The 25,996-nt window shown below is 45.0% G+C and overlaps 1 protein-coding gene across 2 annotated transcripts in view; it reads left to right on the top strand.

Moving 5' to 3' along the window:
• Positions 1-25,996, top strand: part of LCLAT1 (lysocardiolipin acyltransferase 1) — a 135,484-nt gene that overhangs the window by 102,482 nt on the left and 7,006 nt on the right. The gene's annotated exons all lie outside the window — the stretch shown is intronic.

Genomic DNA, 25,996 nt, shown 5'->3' with positions numbered 1-25,996 from the left:
AGGGAGATGACGGCCTATGTACAGTGATCCCTCAACTTACAATGGCCTCAACATACAATAGTTTCAACATACACTGGTCTTTTCTGGACCATTGTAAGTTGAAACCAGACTCAACATACAATGTACAGACAGTCCAGATCTGTGAAACGCGGCAATGGCTGGAAGATCTGACCAATCAGAATGGGCATTTACTGGTAAAACACCTGTATTACTGAAGTGTATGCACTGACTGGTGTCTGGTAGCGCCCCCTACAGTACAGTGAGGTATTACATGTTCTGTACACTTTACCTGTATTACTGAAGTGTATGCACTGACTGGTGTCTGGTAGCGCCCCCTACAGTACAGGGGGGTATTACATGTTCTGTACACTTTACCTGTATTACTGAAGTGTATGCACTGACTGATGTCAGGTAGCGCCCCCTACTGTACAGGGAAGTATTACATGTTCTGTACACTTTACCTGTATTACTGAAGTGTATGCACTGACTGGTGTCTGGTAGCGCCCCCTACAGTACAGGGAGGTATTACATGTTCTGTACACTTTACCTGTATTACTGAAGTGCATGCACTGACTGGTGTCTGGTAGCGCCCCCTACAGTACAGGGAGGTATTACATGTTCTGTACACTTTACCTGTATTACTGAAGTGTATGCACTGACTGGTGTCTGGTAGCGCCCCCTACAGTACAGGGAGGTATTACATGTTCTGTACACTTTACCTGTACCAGGGTTACCTGCTCCTTTGGACACCAGGTGAAGGTGACTCCATGTTACTTTTTTTAGGACACTGTGTGGGACTGTACAGGACCCTGAAGAAGCTCCTGTCCTCTACATAGACCAGTGTTTCCCAAGCAGGGTGCCCCCAGCTGTTGCAAAACTACAACTCCCAGCATGCACGGACAGCCTTTGGCTGTCCGGGCATGCTGGGAGTTGTAGTTTTGCAACAGCTGGAGGCTCCCTGCTTGGGAAACACTGACATAGACAGTGATTACAGCTCCAGCAGATCTTTATTACTTTTATATGTAAGGATTTGCTTTATCTATATTAGTTATCTACTTATTTTTCTTTAATCCTCACTTTTTCCTATTTTTGGATGATATTTTGGGGCTTCAGAACCAATTATCAGGTTTCCATAGAGTTCTGGTCTCAACATACAATGGTTGTCCTGGAACCAATGAATATTGTAACTTGAGGGACCACTGTATAGTGACTTCATAAATAGTCAGTGTCACCTGCCACATCCAGAGCTGTATTCATTATACTTCTGGTTTCCTTCTAACTCTCAGGATCCACGACTTATGTCACTATATCTGCCCTTTGTTTTCGGAAATACATTGTGGCTGAATGTTTGTGTGTTGCATTACATTCTGTTCAATCATCCCATATAGCAGTGTTTCCCAAACAATATGCCCCCAGCTGTTGCAAAACTACACCTCCTAGCATGCTAAGCAGCAGGTATCATGGTCTGGGCAGTGGATGGGAAACCAACAGCAATGCTCAGAGCAGTATTTTACAACTAATGTGCTTCCAGCTGTTGCAAAACTACAACTCCCAGTATGTCCAGACAGCTTTCAGCTGAGCTCCTTTTGTGTTTTCTATCTACGGGTGGGGGAGGCTGAGCTCCTATTGTCTTCTTTATCTACAGGGAGGAGGAGGCTGAGCTCCTATTGTCTTCTCCATCTGCAGGGAGGAGGAGGCTGAGCTATCAGCAACATCTATTATCTTCTATATCCATAGTTGGAGGGAGGGGAGCTCCTATTGTCTTCTCCATCTAAATAGAGGGGGAGGCTGAGCTGGGAGCATAATCTTTTGTCTTTTTCTTCTTCTTAAAGGAAGACTGAGCTCCTATTGTCTTCTTCCTCTATAGGGATAGGGAGACAGAGCTCCTATTGTCTTCTCTATCTATAGGGAGGGAAATGCTGAGCTCCTATTGTCTTCTTCCTCTATAGGGAGAGGGAGACAGAGCTCCTATTGTCTTCTCTATCTATGGGGAGGGGAATGCTGAGCTTCTATTGTCTTCTTCCTCTATAGGGAGAGGGAGACAGAGCTCCTATTGTCTTCTCTATCTATAGGGAGGGGAATGCTGAGCTCCTATTCTCTTCTTCCTCTATAGGGAGAGGGAGACAGAGCTCCTATTGTCTTCTCTATCTATGGGGAGGGGAATGCTGAGCTTCCATTGTCTTCTTCCTCTATAGGGAGAGGGAGACAGAGCTCCTATTGTCTTCTCTATCTATAGGGAGGGGAATGCTGAGCTCCTATTTTCTTCTTCCTCTATAGGGAGATGGAGACAGAGCTCCTATTGTCTTCTCTATGTACAGAGGAGAGGGAGGCTGAGCTGTGAGCATCATCTATTGTCTTCTCTATATAGACAGAACAGGGAGCATCAGTTTCATGTTTAGTGGTAAGAATGGAAATTGTAAGAATACAATTAAAATATAGGGTAGTGTTTCCATACCAGGGTGCCTCCAGCTGTTGCAAAACTACAAATCGCAGCATCATGTGACATAACACGGATAGTAAAGTGATGGGTACCCAAGATAAATAAGAACTGGTTTCGCTGCCCTTTGGCTCCCGCTGCACTGGTGGGTGCGCAGTCTGAACAGGCTCAGAGCGGCCTACAGTAATGAAGACTGGCAGCGGCGTTTTCCCCCAGGAGAGCAAGTAATGAGAAGCGTAACAAGCAGCTAATCAACCCCGACGCGCTCAGCGGGGTGGCCGCGCATGTGACTGGCACCCGGGACAGGAGAGAACTGCCAACGCCGTCACCTGGAAAATACCAATGATGGTACCGGAGGAGGAAGATTTACACCTCCTGAAGAGCCGAGGTCAGAGGTCGTACGTTCTGCAGCCAAGCATTGTTCCCATCCGCCCATGTGGAAGGAAAACTGCGGCCGAGCGCCAAGGACGGATCTGATCGCTGTTTATACAGGAGAAAAAGAATGGAGACTTCTAGAAGATTTAACCCCTGAAGGAGTCCAAAAACCCCAAGTCTCTACTTGATCTACTTCTGTAGTGCAACAACGTGCGGCGGTCACTCCATGCTCTACCGTTCGCATAGGTCTATACAGTATCAGTGTTTACCAACCAATGGGCCTCCAGCTGTTGCAAAACTACGACTCCCAGCATGCCCGGACAGCCTTTGGCTGTCCGGGCATACTGGGAGTTGTAGTTTTGCAACAGCTGGAGGCACACTGGTTTGAAAACACTGCTCATAGCATTGCTGTTGGTCTCCCATCCACTGTCCAGACCATGATACCTGATGCTTAGCATACTGGGAGTTGTAGTTTTGCAACAGCTGGAGGCACATTGGTTTGGAAACACTGCTCTGAGAATTGATGGTGCCCCATCCACTGCCCAGGCCATCATACCTGCTGCTTAGCGTGCTGGAAGTTGTAGTTTTGCAAAAGCTGGAGACGCACTGGTTTGGAAAACACTGCTCTGAGCATTGCTTTTGGTCTCCCATTCACTGTCCAGACCATGATACCTGCTGCTTAGCATGCCTGGAGTTGTAGGTTTGCAACAGCTGGAGGCACACTGGTTGGGAAACACTGCTCTAAGAATTGTTGGTCTCCCATCTACTTCCCAGACCATGATACCTGCTGCTTGGCATGCTGGAAGTTGTAGTTTTGCAACAGCTGGAGGCACACTGGTTTGGAAACACTGCTCTGAGAATTGTTGGTCTCCCATCCACTGCCCAGACCATGATACCTGCTGCTCAGCGTGCCTGGAGTTGTAGGTTTGCGACAACTGGAGGCACCCTGGTTGGGAAACACTGTTCTGAGCATTGCTGATTGTCTCCCATCCACTGTCCAGACCATGATACCTGCTGCTTAGCATACTGGGAGTTGTAGTTTTGCAACAGCTGGAGGCACATTGGTTTGAAAACACTGCTCTGAGAATTGATGCCCCCCCCCATCCACTGCCCAGACCATCATACCTGCTGTTTAGCGTGCTGGGAGTTGTAGGTTTGCAACAACTGGAGGCACAATGGTTGGGAAACACTGCTCTGAGCATTGCTGCTGTTCTCTCATCCACTGTTCAGACAATGATACCTGCTGTTTAGCATGCTGGGAGTTGTAGTTTTCCAACAGCTGGAGGCACACCGGTTGGGAAACACTGAGTTACACAATGAAAGGTGCAATACCCCACAGCAGCATAGAGCATTTCAGGAGAGCTGCGTGCTGATAAAGTTAGTGAACCCAGGGCTGTATGTGACATGGACGATGTCATGATGGAAGGTAGAGAACGGAGACAAGTGGTAACAACGGATAAGAGCAGCAGAGCCTCCAGCAGCACAGAGTATTTCAGGAGAGCAGAACTGCACAGGACAGGGGCAGATGCATAAGAGAAGTGAGAAGTGGAATAGGAGTCAAGTGGGCGGTCACAGACTGAGTTACATCAGACCGCTGATCCCTTGGCCTAGTGAGAACCGGGACTCTGGATTTTTCTAGCTCTGATTGTTCTTGTTCACTGACAGCAAGCAGAGATCAGGAAAACATTAAAGGGGTACTCCGGTGGAAAACTTTTTTATTTTTTTATGAACTGGTTCCAGAAAGTTAAACAGATTTGTAAATTACTTCTATTAAAAAATCTTTACCCTTCCAGTACTTTTTAGCAGCTGTATGCTACAGAAGAAATTCTTTATTTTTTTAATTTCTTTTTTGTCTTGTCCACAGTGCTCTCTGCTGACACCTGATGCCCGTATCATGAACTGTCCAGAGCAGGAGAAAATCCCCATATGCTGCTCTGGACAGCAGAGAGCACTGTGGACAAGCCAAAAAAAGACATTAAAAAAGAAAAGAATTTGCTCTGTAGCATACAGCTGCTAAAAAGTACTGGAAGGGTAAAGATTTTTTTAATAGAAGTCATTTACAAATCTGTTTAACTTTCTGGCACCAGTTCATTTAAAAAAAAAAAAAAGTTTTCCACCGGAGTACCCCTTTAAGGAATCAAAACCAGAGTATATCAGAAAGAGCGTGCCTCCAGCTGTTGCAACACTTGTTGCAAAATTACGACTCCCACCGTGCCCTTGCATGGTGTCATATCCTGCAGCTGTCGGGAGATACTGGGGGTGGTAGTTTAGCATTTTGCTGGAAAGTCATGTGTAAAGCCCTAGAACCGTGGTCTTCAAACTGTGCACCTCCAGCTGTTGCAAAACTGCAACTCCCAGCGTGCCCGGACAGCCGTTGGCTGTCCGGGCATGCTGGGAGTTTCAGTTTTGCAACAGCTGGAGGTGCAGACTTTGTATAAATGTACTGTAACCCTGTTGGAGTTGTGATGGATCCAGCTCCTCGGAGTAGCCCTCGCATTGCGCCCCCGAGCAGCACATCATAAGAAGGGAATTAGAGGCATGAAATGAAGATTGTAATGAAGCGGGGAACGGTGACGTCAGCCATAGTGGGCTCAGCCATCGCCGCATCCTGGTGGCCTAATGAAATGAGAATGAAGTCTCTCCCCTCGGCAGCTCTAAGCCCGGCTTGTTCTCTGCCGTGATTGAATCTTAATGAGAAGACACTGCTGTGTGCGAACATGTCCGGGCCGGCAGCGGGACCGGGATATTACATCAGACGCCTATAGGAGCCAACGGGCATCCCATGGCCTGGAAGGGACCACTATTAATAGTCCTGGTGTTGGGGGGCTATCTATGATATGTCACCCGCTGGTCCCCCATTATAGTGTGTCATCCGCTGGTCCCCCATTATAGTATGTCACCCGCTGGTCCCTCATTATAGTATGTCACCCGCTGGTCCCCCATTATAGTATGTCATCCGCTGGTCCCCCATTATAGTATGTCACCCGCTGGTCCCCCATTATAGTATGTCACCTGCTGGTCCCTCATAATAGTATGTCACCCGCTGGTCCCTCATTATAGTATGTCACCCGCTGGTCCCCCATTATAATATGTCACCCCCCCGGTCCCCCATTATAGTATGTCACCCGCTGGTCCCCCATTATAGTGTCACCCGCTGGTCCCTCATTATAGTATGTCACCCGCTGGTCCCCCATTATAGTATGTCATCCGCTGGTCCCCCATTATAGTAGGTCACCCGCTGGTCCCCCATTATAGTATGTCACCCGCTGGTCCCCCAATATAGTATGTCTCCCGCTGGTCCCCCATTATAGTAGGTCACCTGCTGGTCTTACATTATAGTATGTCACCCGCTGGTCCCCCATTATAGTATGTCACCCGCTGGTCCCCCATTATAGTATGTCACCCGCTGGTCCCCCAATATAGTATGTCACCCACTGGTCCCCCAATATAGTATGTCACCCACTGGTCCCCCAATATAGTATGTCACCCGCTGGTCTCCCAATATAGTATGTCACCCACTGGTCCCCCAATATAGTATGTCACCTGCTGGTCCCCCAATATAGTATGTCACCCACTGGTCCCCCAATATAGTATGTCACCTGCTGGTCGCCCATTATAGTATGTCACCCCCCGATCCCCCATTATAGTATGTCACCCCCCCCGATTCCCCATTATAGTATGTCACCCCCCCGATCCCCCATTATAGTATGTCACCCACTGGTCCCCCAATATAGTATGTCACCCACTGGTCCCCCAATATAGTATGTCACCCGCTGGTCTCCCAATATAGTATGTCACCCACTGGTCCCCCAATATAGTATGTCACCCGCTGGTCCCCCAATATAGTATGTCACCCACTGGTCCCCCAATATAGTATGTCACCCACTGGTCCCCCAATATAGTATGTCACCCGCTGGTCTCCCAATATAGTATGTCACCTGCTGGTCCCCCATTATAGTATGTCACCCCCCGATCCCCCATTATAGTATGTCACCCCCCGATCCCCCATTATAGTATGTCACCTGCTTGTCCCCCATTATAGTGTCACCTGCTGGTCCCCCATTATAGTATGTCACCCCCCCCCCCCCCGATCCCCCATTATAGTATGCTACCTGCTGGTCCCCCATTATAGTATGTCACCCGCTTGTCCCCCATTATAGTATGTCACCTGCTGGTCCCCCATTATAATATGTCACCTGCTGGTCCCCCATTATAGTAGGTCACCCCCCGATCCCCCATTATAGTATTTCACCTGCTGGTCCCCCATTATAGTATGTCACCCGCTGGTCCCCCATCATAGTATGTCACCCGCTGGTCCCCCATCATAGTATGTCACCCGCTGGTCCCCCATTATAGTGTGTCACCCGCTGGTCCCCCATTATAGTGTGTCACCCGCTGGTCCCCCATTATAGTATGTCACCCGCTGGTCCCCCATTATAGTATGTCACCTGCTGGTCCCCCATTATAGTGTGTCACCCGCTGGTCCCCCATTATAGTATGTCACCCGCTGGTCCCCCATTATAGTGTGTCATCCGCTGGTCCCCCATTATAGTGTGTCATCCGCTGGTCCCCCATTATAGTGTGTCATCCGCTGGTCCCCCATTATAGTATGTCACCCGCTGGTCCCCCATTATAGTATGTCACCCCCGATCCCCCATTATAGTATGTCACCCCCCCCCCCGATCCCCCATTATAGTATGTCACCCCCCCCCCGATCCCCCATTATAGTATGTCACCCGCTGGTCCCCCATTATAGTAGGTCGCCTGCTGGTCCCCCATTATAGTATGTCACCAGCTGGTCCCCCCATTATAGTATGTTACCCGCTGGTCCCCCATTATAGTATGTCACCCGCTGGTCCCCCATTATAGTGTGTCATCCGCTGGTCCCCCATTATAGTATGTCACCCGCTGGTCCCCCATTATAGTATGTCACCCGCTGGTCCCCCATTATAGTGTGTCATCCGCTGGTCCCCCATAATGGTATGTCACCCCCCCGGTCCCCCATTATGATATGTCACCCCCCCAGTCCCCCATTATGGTATGTCACCCCCCGGTCCCCCATTATGGTATGTCACCCCCCCCCCCCCCGGTCCCCCATTATGGTATGTCACCCCCCCCCGGTCCCCCATTATGGTATGTCACCCCCCGGTCCCCCATTATGGTATGTCACCCCATGGTCCCCCATTATGGTATGTCACCCGCTGGTCCCCCATTATAGTATGTCACCTGCTTGTCCTCCATTACAGTGTGCCCCCTGCTGGTCCCCCATTATAGTGTCACCTGCTGGTCCCCCATTCTAGTATGTCACCCCCCGGTCCCCCATTATAGTATGTCACCCCCCGGTCCCCCATTATAGTATGTCACCCCCCGGTCCCCCATTATAGTATGTCACCCCCCGGTCCCCCATTATAGTATGTCACCCCCCGGTCCCCCATTATAGTATGTCACCCCCCGGTCCCCCATTATAGTATGTCACCCCCCGGTCCCCCATTATAGTATGTCACCCCCCCGATCCCCCATTATAGTATGTCACCCCCCCGATCCCCCATTATAGTATGCTACCTGCTGGTCCCTCATTATAGTATGTCACCCCCCCGGTCCCCCATTATAGTATGTCACCCCCAGGTCCCCCATTATAGTATGTCACCCCCCGGTCCCCCATTATAGTATGTCACCCCCCGGTCCCCCATTATAGTATGTCACCCCCCGGTCCCCCATTATAGTATGTCACCTGCTGGTCCCTCATTATAGTATCTCACCCGCTGGTCCCCCATTATAGTATGTCACCCCCCTGGTCCCCCATTATAGTATGTCACCCCCCGGTCCCCCATTATAGTATGTCACCCCCCGGTCCCCCATTATAGTATGTCACCTGCTGGTCCCCCATTATAGTATGTCACCTGCTGGTCCCCCATTATAGTATGTCACCTGATGGTCCCCCATTATAGTATGTCACCCCCCCGAGCCCCCATTATAGTATGTCACCCCCCCGGTCCCCCATTATAGTATGTCACCTGCTGGTCCCCCATTATAGTATGTCACCTGCTGGTCCCTCATTATAGTATCTCACCCGCTGGTCCCCCATTATAGTATGTCACCCCCCCGGTCCCCCATTATAGTATGTCACCCCCCCGGTCCCCCATTATAGTATGTCACCCCCCGGTCCCCCATTATAGTATGTCACCCCCCGGTCCCCCATTATAGTATGTCACCTGCTGGTCCCCCATTATAGTATGTCACCCGCTGGTCCCCCATTATAGTATGTCACCTGCTTGTCCTCCATTACAGTGTGCCCCCTGCTGGTCCCCCATTATAGTGTCACCTGCTGGTCCCCCATTATAGTATGTCACCCCCTCCCCCCGTTCCCCCATTATAGTATGCTACCTGGAGGTCCCCCATTATAGTATGTCACCCCCCGGTCCCCCATTATAGTATGTCACCCCCCGGTCCCCCATTATAGTATGTCACCCCCCGGTCCCCCATTATAGTATGTCACCCCCCGGTCCCCCATTATAGTATGTCACCCCCCCGATCCCCCATTATAGTATGCTACCTGCTGGTCCCTCATTATAGTATGTCACCCCCCCGGTCCCCCATTATAGTATGTCACCCCCAGGTCCCCCATTATAGTATGTCACCCCCCGGTCCCCCATTATAGTATGTCACCCCCCGGTCCCCCATTATAGTATGTCACCTGCTGGTCCCCCATTATAGTATGTCACCTGCTGGTCCCTCATTATAGTATCTCACCCGCTGGTCCCCCATTATAGTATGTCACCCCCCCGGTCCCCCATTATAGTATGTCACCCCCCCGGTCCCCCATTATAGTATGTCACCCCCCGGTCCCCCATTATAGTATGTCACCCCCCGGTCCCCCATTATAGTATGTCACCCCCCGGTCCCCCATTATAGTATGTCACCCCCCGGTCCCCCATTATAGTATGTCACCTGCTGGTCCCCCATTATAGTATGTCACCTGATGGTCCCCCATTATAGTATGTCACCCCCCCGGTCCCCCCCCCCGGTCCCCCATTATAGTATGTCACCCCCCGGTCCCCCATTATAGTATGTCACCCCCCCGGTCCCCCATTATAGTATGTCACCCCCCCGGTCCCCCATTATAGTATGTCACCCCCCCGGTCCCCCATTATAGTATGTCACCCCCGCGGTACCCCATTATAGTATGTCACCCCCCCGGTCCCCCATTATAGTATGTCACCCCCCCGGTCCCCCATTATAGTATGTCACCCCCCCGGTCCCCCATTATAGTATGTCACCCCCCCGGTCCCCCATTATAGTATGTCACCCCCCCGGTCCCCCATTATAGTATGTCACCCCCCCGGTCCCCCATTATAGTATGTCACCCCCCCGGTCCCCCATTATAGTATGTCACCCCCCGGTCCCCCATTATAGTATGTCACCCCCCGGTCCCCCATTATAGTATGTCACCCCCCCGGTCCCCCATTATAGTATGTCACCCCCCCGGTCCCCCATTATAGTATGTCACCCCCCCGGTCCCCCATTATAGTATGTCACCCCCTGGTCCCCCATTATAGTATGTCACCTGCTGGTCCCCCATTATAGTATGTCACCCGCTGGTCCCCCATTATAGTATGTCACCCGCTGGTCCCCCATTATAGTATGTCACCCCCCCGGTCCCCCATTATAGTATGTCACCCCCCGGTCCCCCATTATAGTATGTCACCCCCCGGTCCCCCATTATAGTATGTCACCCCCCGGTCCCCCATTATAGTATGTCACCCCCCCGGTCCCCCATTATAGTATGTCACCCCCCCGGTCCCCCATTATAGTATGTCACCCCCCCGGTCCCCCATTATAGTATGTCACCCCCTGGTCCCCCATTATAGTATGTCACCCGCTGGTCCCCCATTATAGTATGTCACCTGCTGGTCCCCCATTATAGTATGTCACCCGCTGGTCCCCCATTATAGTATGTCACCCGCTGGTCCCCCATTATAGTATGTCACCTGCTGGTCCCCCATTATAGTATGTCACCCGCTGGTCCCCCATTATAGTATGTCACCCGCTGGTCCCCCATTATAGTATGTCACCCGCTGGTCCCCCATTATAGTATCTCACCCGCTGGTCCCCCATTATAGTATCTCACCCGCTGGTCCCCCATTATAGTATGTCACCCGCTGGTCCCCCATTATAGTATGTCACCCGCTGGTCCCCCATTATAGTGTGTCACCCGCTGGTCCCCCAATATAGTATGTAACACGCAGGTCCCCCATAATCGTATGTTATCCCCCGTTCCCCCATAACAGCATGTCACCCACTGGTCCCCATAACAGCATGTCACCCACTGGTCCCCATAACAGCATGTCACCCCTTGGTCCCCATAACTGCATGTCACCCTTTGGTCCCCATAACAGCATGTCACCCCTTGGTCCCCATAACAGCATGTCACCCCTTGTTCCCCATAACAGCATGTCACCAATCGGTCCCCATTTCAGCAGGTCATCCGCTGGTCCCCCCCATAACAGTACCAGTCCCTTATTGCATTATGTCCCCCACTGGTCCCCCTTGCAGTATATCATCCACTGGTCCTTGATAACCATATGTCATCTGCTGGTCCCCATTACAGCATGTCACCCATTGGTCCCCATAACAGCAGGTCATCCGCTGGTCCCCCCCATAACAGTACCGGGTACCCATGTCCCTTATTGCATTATGTCCCCCACTAATCCCCCTTACAGCATGTCACCCATTGGTCCCCATTACAGCAGGTCACCCATTAGTCCCCATTACAGCATGTCACCCATTGGTCCCCATAACAGCAGGTCACCCATTGGTCCCCCATTACAGCATGTCACCCATTGGTCCCCATAACAGCAGGTCATCCGCTGGTCCCCCCAATAACAGTACCAGGTACCCTGGTCCCTTATTGCATTGTGTCCCCCACTGGTCCCCCTTACAGTATATCATCCACTGGTCCTTGATAACCATATGTCATCTGCTGGTCCCCATTACAGCATGTCACCCATTGGTCCCCATTACAGCATGTCACCCATTGGTCCCCCATTACAGCAGGTCACCCATTGGTCCCCATAACAGCAGGTCATCAGCTGGTCCCCCATAACAGCAGGTCACCCATTGGTCCCCATTACAGCATGTCACCCATTGGTCCCCCATTACAGCATGTCACCCATTGGTCCCCCATTACAGCATGTCACCCATTGGTCCCCCATTACAGCATGTCACCCATTGGTCCCCATAACAGCAGGTCATCAGCTGGTCCCCCATAACATACCAGGTACCCTGGAGTTGCCCTTTAAGTCATGTTCCTATCTCTTCTTCATATTGTCTCTGTGTTTGTCTCCATCGATAACGTGAATCTCATCTCCAGATAAACAATTATTTCCACAGAAAATTAAATAAGGTTTTGTCGCACATGAGACGATTTTGCGTGTGTAATGTGTGTGTGAGCCGATTCCCAGAAATGAAACCTAATTATCCTTTTATTTGTCAATCAATAGAATTAGTCTGTAGAGGAGCGTCATTGGGTTCACCCGTCTCGTGCGGACGCAGCGTGCCGCGCTATCACCATCCTCAAATATTGTAACAAGGAGAATACACAAATCCTTTGATAACTGGCCCGAGCCTGCGTTATTACTAATACATTTACTGACTCGGGTCACATGGGCTCACCTCCTGCCACCAATTATAATACGTTCCTAATGTGGGTGGAGCTTATTGTCACATGACCATCTGACGTCTGATCAGGGGATGATAATGTATGGAGATGCCTGTCCGTCACAGATATATGTGCCCACACGGTAGAGATTGCGTTATTCCCAAATGCGTCTCTAACGTAAATTACGGTCTTCAGCATTTGTACCACAAGGTGGCGCTTTGGAGGACTATGCCTACTCTGTGTTTATATAGCAGGGCTCTGTTCTCACAGCAAGTGTTTTCATAAGTGCACTCCGTGTGGCCAGGTGGTGGTAGTACAGGTACGTTTGTCAAAGGTGTTTAATGACAGGATACGGCCCTATACTCCTATATACACTTATATGTACCATAATAAGTGTATAGGGCAGTTCATCCAATACACATCTTATACAAGTCTTACTGCTATATATACATACAAACCATACATATCTTAGTTTTATACATGTACTATATACTGTTACTTTTAATTGTCTTATACTAATCCTATACATGTCTTATACTGATCTTATACACATCTTATACTAATCCTATACATGTCTTATACTGATCCTATACACATCTTATACTGATCCTATACACATCTTATACTGATCCTATACACATCTTATACTGATCCTATACACATTTTATACTGATCCTATACACATCTTATACTGATCCTATACACATCTTATACTGATCCTATACACATCTTATACTGATCCTATACATGTCTTATACTGATCCTATACACGTCTTATACTGATCCTATACACATCTTATACTGATCTTATACACATCTTATACTGATCCTATACACATCTTATACTGATCTTATACACATCTTATACTGATCCTATACATGTCTTATACTGATCTTATACACATCTTATACTGATCCTATACATGTCTTATACTGATCTTGTACACATCTTATACTAATCCTATACATGTCTTATACTGATCCTATACACATCTTATACTGATCCTATACACATCTTATACTGATCCTATACACATCTTATACTGATCCTATACACATCTTATACTGATCCTATACACATCTTATACTGATCCTATACACATCTTATACTGATCTTATACACATCTTATACTGATCCTATACACATCTTATACTAATCCTATACATGTCTTATACTGATCTTATACACATCTTATACTGATCCTATACACATCTTATACTGATCCTATACATGTCTTATACTGATCTTATACACATCTTATACTAATCCTATTCACATCTTATACTGATCCTATACATGTCTTATACTGATCTTATACACATCTTATACTGATCCTATACACATCTTATACTAATCCTATACATGTCTTATACTGATCTTATACACATCTTATACTGATCCTATACACATCTTATACTGATCCTATACATGTCTTATACTGATCTTATACACATCTTATACTAATCCTATACACATCTTATACTGATCCTATACATGTCTTATACTGATCTTATACACATCTTATACTAATCCTATACACATCTTATACTGATCCTATACACATCTTATACTGATCCTATACACATCTTATACTGATCTTGTACACATCTTATACTAATCCTATACATGTCTTATACTGATCTTATACACATCTTATATTGATCCTATACATGTCTTATACTGATCTTGTACACATCTTATACTGATCCTATACATGTCTTATACTGATCTTGTACACATCTTATACTGATCCTATACACATCTTATACTGATCCTATACACATCTTATACTAATCCTATACACATCTTATACTGATCCTATACACATCTTATACTGATCCTATACACATCTTATACTGATCTTATACACATCTTATACTGATCCTATACATGTCTTATACTGATCTTGTACACATCTTATACTGATCCTGTACACATCTTATACTGATCCTATACACATCTTATACTGATCCTATACACATCTTATACTGATCCTATACACATCTTATACTGATCCTATACACATCTTATACTGATCTTATACACATCTTATACTGATCCTATACACATCTTATACTGATCCTATACACATCTTATACTGATCCTATACACATCTTATACTGATCCTATACACATCTTATACTGATCCTATACACATCTTTTACTGATCCTATACACATCTTATTCTGATCCAATACACATCTTAAGGTCTTAAACTAATCCTATACTGATCCTATACATGTCTTATATTGTTCATATACACATATACACATCTTAAAGTCTATATATCTTTATATGTGTCTTATTTCTATCTGTCTTATATTCATCCTTTAATCTTATACATATCTTATATTCATCCTTTAATCTTATACATATCTTATATTCATCCTATAGTCTTATATCTTATATTCATCCTATAGTCCTATAATATCTTATATTCATCCTATAGTCCTATAATATCTTATATTCATCCTATAGTCCTATAATATCTTATATTCATCCTATAGTCCTATAATATGTTATATTCATCCTACAGTCTTATAATATCTTATATTCATCCTATAGTCTTATAATATCTTATATTCATCCTATAGTCTTATAATATCTTATATTCATCCTATAGTCTTATAATATCTTATATTCATCCCATAGTCTTATAATATCTTATATTCCTCCCATAGTCTTATAATATCTTATATTCACCCTATAGTCTTATAATATCTTATATTCACCCTATAGTCTTATAATATCTTATATACATCCTATAGTCTTATAATATCTTATATATATCCTATAGTCTTATAATATCTTATATTCATCCTATAGTCTTATATCTTATATTCATCCTATAGTCTTATAATATCTTATATTCATCCTATAGTCTTATAATATCTTATATTCATCCTATAGTCTTATATCTTATATTCATCCTATAGTCTTATAATATCTTATATTCATCCTATAGTCTTATAATATCTTATATTCATCCTATAGTCTTATAATATCTTATATACATCCTATAGTCTTATAATATCTTATATTCATCCTATAGTCTTATACATATCTTATATTCATCCTATAGTCTTATAATATCTTATATCCATCCTATAGTCTTATAATATCTTATATACATCCTATAGTCTTATAATATCTTATATTCATCCTATAGTCTTATACATATCTTATATTCATCCTATAGTCTTATAATATCTTATATTCATCCTATAGTCTTATAATATCTTATATACATCCTATAGTCCTATAATATCTTATATTCATCCTATAGTCCTATAATATCTTATATACATCCTATAGTCTTATAATATCCTATATTCATCCTATAGTCTTATATTAATCCAATAGTCTTATAATATCTTATATTCATCCTATAGTCCTATAATATCTTATATTCATCCTATAGTCTTATAATATCTTATATTCATCCTATAGTCTTATAATATCTTATATTCATCCTATAGTCTTATAATATCTTATATTCATCCTATAGTCTTATAATATCTTATATTCATCCTATAGTCTTATAATATCTTATATACATCCTATAGTCTTATAATATCTTATATTCATCCTATAGTCTTATACATATCTTATATTCATCCTATAGTCTTATAATATCTTATATCCATCCTATAGTCTTATAATATCTTATATTCATCCTATAGTCTTATAATATCTTATATACATCCTATAGTCCTATAATATCTTATATTCATCCTATAGTCTATAATATCTTATATTCATCCTATAGTCCTATAATATCTTATATACATCCTATAGTCTTATAATATCCTATATTCATCCTATAGTCTTATATTAATCCAATAGTCTTATAATATCTTATATTCATCCTATAGTCTTATAATATCTTATATTCATCCTATAGTATTATACGTATCTTATATTCATCCTATAGTCTTATATCTTATATCCATCCTATAGTCTTATAATATCTTATATACATCCTATAGTCCTATAATATCTTATATTCATCCTATAGTCTTATACATATCTTATATTCATCCTATAGTCCTATAATATCTTATATTCATCCTATAGTCTTATACATATCTTATATTCATCCTATAGTCCTATAATATCTTATATACATCCTATAGTCTTATAATATCCTATATTCATCCTATAGTCTTATAATATCTTATATTCATCCTATAGTCTTATAATATCTTATATTCATCCTATAGTCTTATAATATCTTATATTCATCCTATAGTCTTATAATATCTTATATTCATCCTATAGTCTTATAATATCTCAGACATGTACTTTATACGCTTTGTATGCACGTTTTATATCTTGTTCCATCTCTTATACCAGTGTTTCCCAACCAGTGTGCCTCCAGCTGTTGCAAAACTACAACTCCCAGAATGCTAAGCAGCCGGTGTCATGGTCTGAGCAGTGGATGGGAGACCTACAGCAATGCTCAAAGCAGTATTTCCCAACCAGGGTGCCTCAAGCTGTTGCAAAACCAACTCTCAGCATGCCCGGACAGCCAACGGCTGTCCGGGCATGCTGGGAGTTGTAGTTTTGCCACAGCTGGAGGCACCCTGGTTGGGAAACACTGTCTTATACTTCCTGTCCTCCTTCTTCCAATCTTATACAGATTATTTTTATCTTAAATCTTCTTTATGTCTTGTTCGTGTATTTTACGCTCCCATTTTTCTCCTGACACTGCAGACGTACCGGCAATAAACCTTTGGCGCACTTTTTGGCGCGGCCGATCCATCATTGTCGCAGCGTTATCTTTTTCTTACTAAGAATTAGTTGAGATTTCAGGAGCCGGTATTCATGATGTGCGGGGCGTACGAGGGCGACGCGTTTGTGGGATTGAGCGTCCTATCCGCTAACTCAGCATATCGCACTATAAGACGAGCGTCATGTCTGCAGCGCCGCCGGGCGACCATTCATCTTCATGCTGATGTCAGTCATTCTGGGTGTACGTGTCTGATGGCGAGCGGGGGGGGGTATAATGGAATTTTATAAGAGAAGCGCTCGCCTAGTGCCCGCCGCAGCTTCTCGCACCTCTTGGCCTCGATACGGTAAAGAAAATTGCAGAAGAATCTTCAAAGCGGCGGCTCGGCGGATCCGCATAGAAAAATTTGCCTTTTTGTTGTTAAATTGTTCGACCATTGAAATAAATGGAATCTATAAGTGGCGCGTGCGGCGGAGCTGCGTCTATAAATAGCCGAGAAACCAGAGCGATAATGGGAGAGCAGATTGTTCCGGAAGAGACGTAACGCCGTTCTATCCCATTGTGAAGAACGCGCCATCGTCTGAGGCGTTATTATTATCTGTGTGGTGAGGGAGCGAAAGAATATAGGGACATAAAGAAGGATGGTGTATCTAAGCTCAGCTTGTGTGATACTATCTGCAGAACCATTGTATCTAATCCGAGCTTGTGTGATACCGTCCGCTGAACCAGTGTTTCTAAGCTGAGCTTGTGGAATACTGTGTATCTAAGCTGAGCTTGTGGCACACTGTCTGCTAAACCAGTGTATCTAAGCCGAGCTTGTGTGATACTACCTGCTGAACCATTGTATATAAGCCGAGCTTGTGTGATACTACCTGCTGAACCATTGTATCTAAGCCGAGCTTGTGTGATACTACCTGCTGAACCATTGTATATAAGCCGAGCTTGTGTGATACTGTCTACAGAACCATTGTATCTAAGCAGAAGCTTGTATGATACTGTCTGCTGAACCAGTGTATTTAAGCCAGTGTTTCCCAACCAGGGTGCCTCCAGCTGATGCAAAACTACAACTCCCAGCATGCACGGACATCCTTTGGCTGTCCGGGCTTGCTGGGAGTTGTAGTTTTGCAACAGCTGGAGGCACTCTGGTTGGGAAACACTGATCTAAGCCCAGCTAGTGCGACACTATCTGCTGAACCATTGTATCCAAGCCCAGCTTGTGTGATACTTTCTGCTGAACTAGTGTAGCTAAGCACAGCTTGTGTGATACTATCTGCTGAACCATTGTATCCAAGCCCAGCTTGTGTGATACTTTCTGCTGAACTAGTGTAGCTAAGCACAGCTTGTGTGATACTATCTGCTGAACCAGTGTATCCAAGCCCAGCTTGTGTGATACTTTCTGCTTAACTAGTGTAGCTAAGCCCATATTGTGTGATACTATCTACTGAACTAAGGTGTCTAAGCACAGCTTGTGTGATACTATCTGCTGAACCAGTGTAGCTAAGCCCAGCTTGTTTGATACTATCTGCTGACCAGTGTATCTAAGCCTAAAATGTGTGATACGTTTTTACTGAAATATGTATCTAAGCTGATCATATGGTATACTGCCTGCCAAGCTTGTGTCTCTAGACCTACCATGTATGATACCATTTTCTGAGCAGTGGACAGTCTTCTAACCATTGTATCTAAGCCTTGCATGTGTGATACAATATAGATTTGCCATATTTAAGCCTGTCATCCTGTCAGTGGGGCAAGTGTATCTTAGCCTAGCAATTGTAATAATGTCTGCTGAGCTGTGTATCTAACTCAATCTTGCAAGAGATTGTCTGCAGAGTAGGGATCCACCAATTATCGGTTTGGCCGATATTATCGGCCGATATACCCGATTTTGGACGTTATTGGTATTGGCAACGGCTGTCCGGGCATGCTGATAGGTGTAGTTTTGCAACAGCTGGAGGCACCCTGAATGGGAAATACTGCTCTGAGCATTGCTGTTGGTCTCCCATCCACTGCCCAGACCCTGATACTTGCTGCTTAGCATGTTGGGAGTTGTAGTTTTGCAACAGCTTAAGGCACGCTGGTTGGAAAACACTGCTCTGAGGAGCCATGTATCTAAGCCTTTTATGTGTGATACTGTCTTCCGAGCTGTGTAGCTAAGCCCATCATGTATGGTGCATTTTCCCTTTATAGTGATAAGTGGCGTTGTCCCTTATACAGTGTATACAGATGATATATATATAGCAGCGGGTGTCACAGATCATTGCTCAGCGCTGCCCCCCTCAGGGCAGACATCACACGTCACCCAGCGCCAGCCTAGCTTGTGTGATCTGCAGAACCATTGTATCTAATCCGAGCTTGTGTGATACCATCTGCTGAACCAGTGTATCTAAGCCGAGCTTGTGTGATACTGTCTGCTAAACCAGTGTATATCTAAGCTGGACTTGTGTGATACTTTCCGCTGAACCAGTGTATCTAAGCTGAGCTTGTGTGATACTACCTGCTGAATCATTGTATCTAAGCCGAGCTTGCATGATACTGTCTGCTGAACCATTGTATCTAAGCCAGTGTTTCCCAACCAGGGTGCATCCAGCTGTTGCAAAACTACAACTCCCAGCAAGCCCAGACAGCCAAAGGCTGTAGCTGGAGTCACCCTCGTTGGGAAACCCAGATCCAAGCCCAGCTTGTGTGATACTATCTGCTGACCAGTGTATCTAAGCCCAGCTTGTGTGATACTATCTGTGCGAGCATGCTGGAAGTTGTAGTTTTGCAACAGCTGGAGGCACACTGGTTGAAAAACACTGCTCTGAGGAGCCATGTATCTAAGCCTTTTACATGTGATACTGTCTTCTGAGCTGTGTAGCTAAGCCCATCATGTATGGTGCATCTTCCCTGTATAGTGGCGTTGTCCCTTATACAGTGTATACAGATGATATATAGCAGCGGGTGTCACAGATCATTGCTCAGCGCTGCCCCCCTCAGAGCCGCAGGATAAATCGGGCGTCACACATCACCCGGCGCCTCCTCCGTCCTCTCTGCTCCCTCAGTCATGAATATGGTTGGTGAAGCAGAACGCCTGGTAGATGTGATGTCCTTGCCAGGAGAGCGGGCACAGCTGGCACACGACATACACATAATGGATCTGCTCATCACCAGCGCGGGCTACAGCTATTAAAGGGCACCACCCCCCGAAATCAGGAGAAATCACCACAAATATCAGACCTGTCAGCTGTGTCTAAGCTACATTTGGTCTCAGCCGTTGGCTGTCCGGGCATGCTGGGAGTTGTAGTTTTGCAACAGCTGGAGGCACCCTGGTTGGGAAACACTGAGTTAAGTAACAAACTCTCAGTGTTTTGCAACCAGTGTGACTCCAGCTGTAGCATTTCTACAACCTCCAGCATGTACGGACAGCCTAAGGGCATTCTGGGAGTTGTAGTAGTGTGCCTACAGCTGTTGCATAACTAGAAGTCCCAGCATGCCCTTCTGCTGTCACTGCATACTGAGAGTTGTAGTTTTTGCAACAGCTGGAATCACACTGGTTGTGAAACCCTGAGAGTTTGTTACCTGACTCAGTGTTTCGCAAAAAGTGTGCCTCCAGCTGTTGCAAACTATAACTCCCAGCATGCACTGATAGACCATATATGCTGGGAGTTGTAATTTTGCAACAGCTGGAGGCACACTGGTTGGGAAACACTGAGGTAAGTAACAAACTCTGTGTTTTGTAACCAGTGTGCCTCCAGCTGTTGCATTTCTACAACCCCCAGCATGCACGGACAGCCAAAGAGCATGCTGGGAGTTGTAGGTTTGCAACAGCTGGAGGTATGTACAGGGCAGGTTCACAGCGAGTTTCTCACTGCAAGTTTGAGATGCAGCAAATTTTCTGCTGCAGCTCAAACTCCCAGCGGAAACTCGCTGTAAACCCCCGCCTGTGTGAATGTACCCTAAAAACACTACACTACACAAAATAAAAAGTAAAACACTACATAACACACATACCCCGACACACATATACCCCTACGGCAGTGTTTCCAAAATGGAGCCTCCAGCTGTTGCAAAACAACTCCCAGTATTGCCGGACAGCCATTGACATTGCAACAGCTGGAGGCACCCTGTTTGGAAAACACTGCCATAGGGTAATTCTTGCATCCGGGTCCGTCCCTATGCAAATCCCTTATTTAGGCCTCAAATGCACATGGCGCTCTCTCACTTCGGAGCCCTGTCGTATTTCAAGGCAACAGTTTAGGGCCACATATGGGGTATTTCCGTACTCGGGAGAAATTGCTCTACAAATTTTGAGGGCTTTTTCTCCTTTTACCCCTTATAAAAAGGTAAAGTTGGGGTCTACACCAGCATGTTAGTGTAAAAAAAAACACACCCACATGTGACCCGATTTTGGAAACTACACCCCTCACGGAACAGAACAAGGGGTATAGTGAGCATTTTAGTGAAAAAATAATTTTCATTTTCATGTCCAACTTTAACCTTCTTCAAAACACCTGATAAGGGTCACTATACCTCTTGTTATGTTCCATGAGGGGTGTCGTTTCCAAAATGGGGTCACATGTGGGGAGCGGGTCCACTGTTCTGGCACCATGGGGGCTTTGAAAACGCACATTGCCTTCAATTCCAGATACATTATCTCTCCAAAACCCCAATGGCGCTCATACTCTTCTGAGCATTGTAGTGCGCCCGCAGAGCACTTTACATCCACATGAGGGATTTCCATACTCAAAACAAACGGAGTTAAAATTATGGGAGGCTTTTTCTCCTATTATACACCAGCATTTTAGTGAAAAAAATATAATTTTTCATTTTCACGTCCAACTTTAGCAGAAATTTGTCAAACACCTGTGGTATGTTTAGGCCCTCTTTACCCCAACCTTCCTTGAGGGGTGTAGTTTCCAAAATGGTATGCCATGTGTTTTTTTAATTTTTTTGCTTTTATTTTTTTTTTTTTTTTTTTTTTTTTTGCTGTCCTGGCACCACAGGGGCTTCCTAATTGTGACATGCCCACCAAAAACCATTTCAGCAAAATTTGCTTTCCAAAAGCCAAATGTGACTCCTTCTCTTCTGAGCATTGTAGTTCTTCCGCAGTGCACTTGACGTCCACACATGGGGTATTTCCATACTCAGAAGAGATGGTGTCACAAATTTTGGGGGGAATTTTCTCCTATTACCTCTTGCAAAAATGGTTAATTTGGTGTAAAACCAGCATTTTTGTGGAATTTTTTTTTTTTTTCATTTACACATTCAACTTTACCGAAAAATTCATTTACACGACATGTCGTCAAACACCTGTAGGGTGTTAAGGTTCACTGTGCCCCTTGTTACCTTCCTTGAGGGGTGTAGTTTCCAAAATAGTATGTTTATTTATTTATTTTTGTTTTTTTGCTGTTCTGGTACCATATGGGCTTCCTAAATGTGACATACCCCCCAAAAACCATTTCAGCAAAATTCACTCCCCAAAATCCCACTGTCGCTCCTTCCCTTCTGAGCCTTGTAGTGCACCCACAGAGAACTTTACATTCACATATGAGGTATTTCCTTACCCAAGAGAAATTGGGTTACACATTTTGGAGGGCTTTTTCTCCTTTTATCCCTTTTCTCCTTTTATTTTCAAAAACTTGATCTACAAGAACATGCGAGTGTAAAAAATTGAGATTTTGAATTTTCTCCTTCACTTTGCTGCTATTCCTGTGAAACACCTAAAGGGTTAACACACTTACTGAATGTCATTTTGAATACTTTGGGGGGTGCAGTTTTTATAATGGGGTCATTTATGGGGTATTTCTATTATGAAGGCCCTTCAAATCCACTTCAAAACTGAACTGGTCCCTGAAAAATTCTGATTTAGAAAATTTTGTGAAAAAAATTAGAAAATTGCTGCTGAACTTTTACAAAAAAATCACTAAAACTAACAAAAAAAACCACGTCAAATAGCAGAAAAAAGAAGCATTGGACGTTATTTAGCTTTTTTTGGGACAGATTTTTAGGTAAGAAAAGAAAAACAGAAATAAGTTGTGCAGAAAATGGCCTATTGTGTAAACAAAGTTTTATGGTATATTTTTGTTTTTATGTTTATTTTATTTTTTTAAATGTTTTAACAATTTTTTGTGATTTTTTTTCTTTTATAATCTTTGTCAGTGTTTCCCAAACAGGGTTCCACCAGCTGTTGCAAGACTACAACTCCCAGCATGCCCGGACAGCCTTTGGCTGTCCGGGCATGCTGGGAGTTGTAGTTTTGCAACAGCTGGAGGCACCCTGGTTGGGAAACACTGCCCTATATTTTAATTGTAATCTTACAATTTCCATTCTTACCACTAAACCTGAAACTGATGCTTCCTGTTCTGTCTAAATAGAGAAGACAATAGATGATGCTCACAGCTCAGCCTCCCTCTCCTCTGTACATAAAGAAGTCAATAGGAGCTCTGTCTCCCTCTCCCTATAGAGGAAGAAGACAATAGGAGATCAGCATTCCCCTCCCTATAGATAAAGACAATAGGAGCTCAGTCTTCCTTTAACTGTGAAAGGAGAAGACAAAAGATGATGCTCACAGCTCAGCCTCCCCTCCCTTTAGATAGATAAGACAATTGGAGCTCAGCCTCCCCCTCCCTTTAGATAGAGAAGACAATAGGAGCCCCCCCAACTATGGATATAGAAGACAATAGATGATGTTAATAGCTCAGCCTCCTCCTCCTCCCTGCAGATAGAGAAGACAATAGTAGCTCAGCTCCCCTCCCTGTAGATAAAGACAATAGGAGCTCAGCTTCCCCCCCCCCCCCCCCGTAGATAGAAAAGACAAAAGGAGCTCAGCCTCACCCTCTCTGCTGATAGAGAAGACAATAGATGATGCTGATAGCTCAGCCTCCTCCTCCTGTATATAGAGACGATAATAGGAGCTCAGCATTCCCCTCCCTATAGAGAAGACAATAGGAGCAGAGTCTTCCTTTAAATGTGGAAGGAGAAGACGAAAGATGATGCTCACAGCTCAGCCTCCCCCTCCCTTTAGATAGATAAGACAATTGGAGCTCAGCCTCCCCCTCTCTGTAGATAGAGAAGACAATCGATGATGCTGATTGCTCAGCCTCCTCCTCCCTGCAGATAGATAAGACAACAGGAGCTCGGCCCCCCTCCCTGTAGATAGACAAGACAAAAGGAGCTCAGCCTCCCCCTCTCTGCAGATAGAGAAGACAATAAGAGCTCAGACTCCTATTACCTGTATATAGAGAAGATAATAGGAGCTCAGCCTCCCCCTCCCTGTAGAATGACCTCTGCACAGGTCACAGAGCATGCTCACAAGCCTGCCTTATACAAAGAATATAGTCCCTTGTTGTAAAGCATATCACTATATGCTGTAAGAAAAAGCTCAGGCAAAATGGCCGCCCCCGAATATTGTACAGGAAAAAAAAATAACAAAAAATTAAATCAGTTTAGTAAAAAAACAAAAAAAAACTAGTATTTGGTGCTAATTATCAATTGAAATGTATCACCTACATATTTTAAGATGCTTCTATGTAAATTGAAGTTTTTTTGGTGTCCGCAGAAGTTTCTGTACAGCCCGAGTCTGTTCATCTGAGTTTTCGCCCTCGTTCCTCTCCCTGCGACTATCCACGTCTTCTCCTCCGTCTTGTACAGCGTAACCCGCCGAGACTCAGACACAATCATAGACACCTTGAAATTGGCGTCCAGACTGAATTGATTTCCCCGGCCGCTCTGCCCGGCGCACGCTGCGCTTGTGTTCAACCTTTCACTTCCGTCCTGTCAGATGAAGGCGAATCTATCAAATGAAATCAGGAGACGATCTAATCCGGAGAAAATAACGTTCCTGAGATAAAGTCCCTTATCATAATGGAAGCGTCTGATCATCTCCGGCGCCGAGCCCCCTCCACGTCTCCTCTGTCCCCATTATGCCACTTAAACTCATGTCCTGTACCTAAGGGAGGCGGCCATGTTTACCAGTGTGCGTCCTATTGATTCACTATGGAAGCATCCGCCTCCTCCACTTGATAACCTACGGGTGGTAGAAAAAGGGCAGAGGATTTAAAGGGGTACTCCGCGCCTAGACATCTTATCCCCTATCCAAAAGATAGGGGATAAGATGTGTGATTGCGGGGGTCCAATCATGATCTCTGTGCAGCACCCAGCATTCATTTAGAAGGCGGAGTTTGGCGGCGGGGTCGTGATGTCACAGCCACGCCCCTTGTGACGTCACACCACGCCACCTCAATGCAAGTCTATGGGAGGGGGCGTGACGGTCGTCACGCCCCCTCCCATAGACTTGCATTGAGGTGACGTCACGAGGGGGCGAGGTCGTGACATCATAACCCCCCACCGCCTGCCCCCAGCGTTCGTAACAAAATGTTCCGAGCACTGGGGCAGAGGAGTACCCCTTTTAAGGTGCCCATACACGTAAGAGCAAAGGGGGAAGCATATAGTTAAAGGATAATGTAGAGGTTCTTGTGTGCGTCTTGTGCTTACCTCTTTTAGCTGATGGGGCAGGCACAGGTTGTCAGCCAAACAGATTTCAATTTCATCCCTAAAATGATTTCCTAATGCTGCCTACATTTCCCATGAATCCTCAGGCTTTGCAGAGAGAGGGAGTGGAGTCTGATCACTGCACCTGGTCATCTAATTAGGCTGCTGGTGCTGGAGGTCACCCAGGTGAACTAAATAGACTAAGTGGGTTCAGGCCAGTTCACATAGTGTGCAGTTTTGATGTATTTTATTCTCAGTGTGTTTTGTAAGCAAATATTGTCTTGAGGTATTTTACGTAGATTTGAAGTATTTTCTTTTCACATG

The sequence above is a fragment of the Hyla sarda genome, chromosome 3 (assembly GCF_029499605.1).
Source record: "Hyla sarda isolate aHylSar1 chromosome 3, aHylSar1.hap1, whole genome shotgun sequence".
Lineage (NCBI taxonomy): Eukaryota > Metazoa > Chordata > Amphibia > Anura > Hylidae > Hyla > Hyla sarda.
Note: the sequence above shows the minus strand (reverse complement) of the source record. Positions and strands in the feature narration are given on the sequence as shown.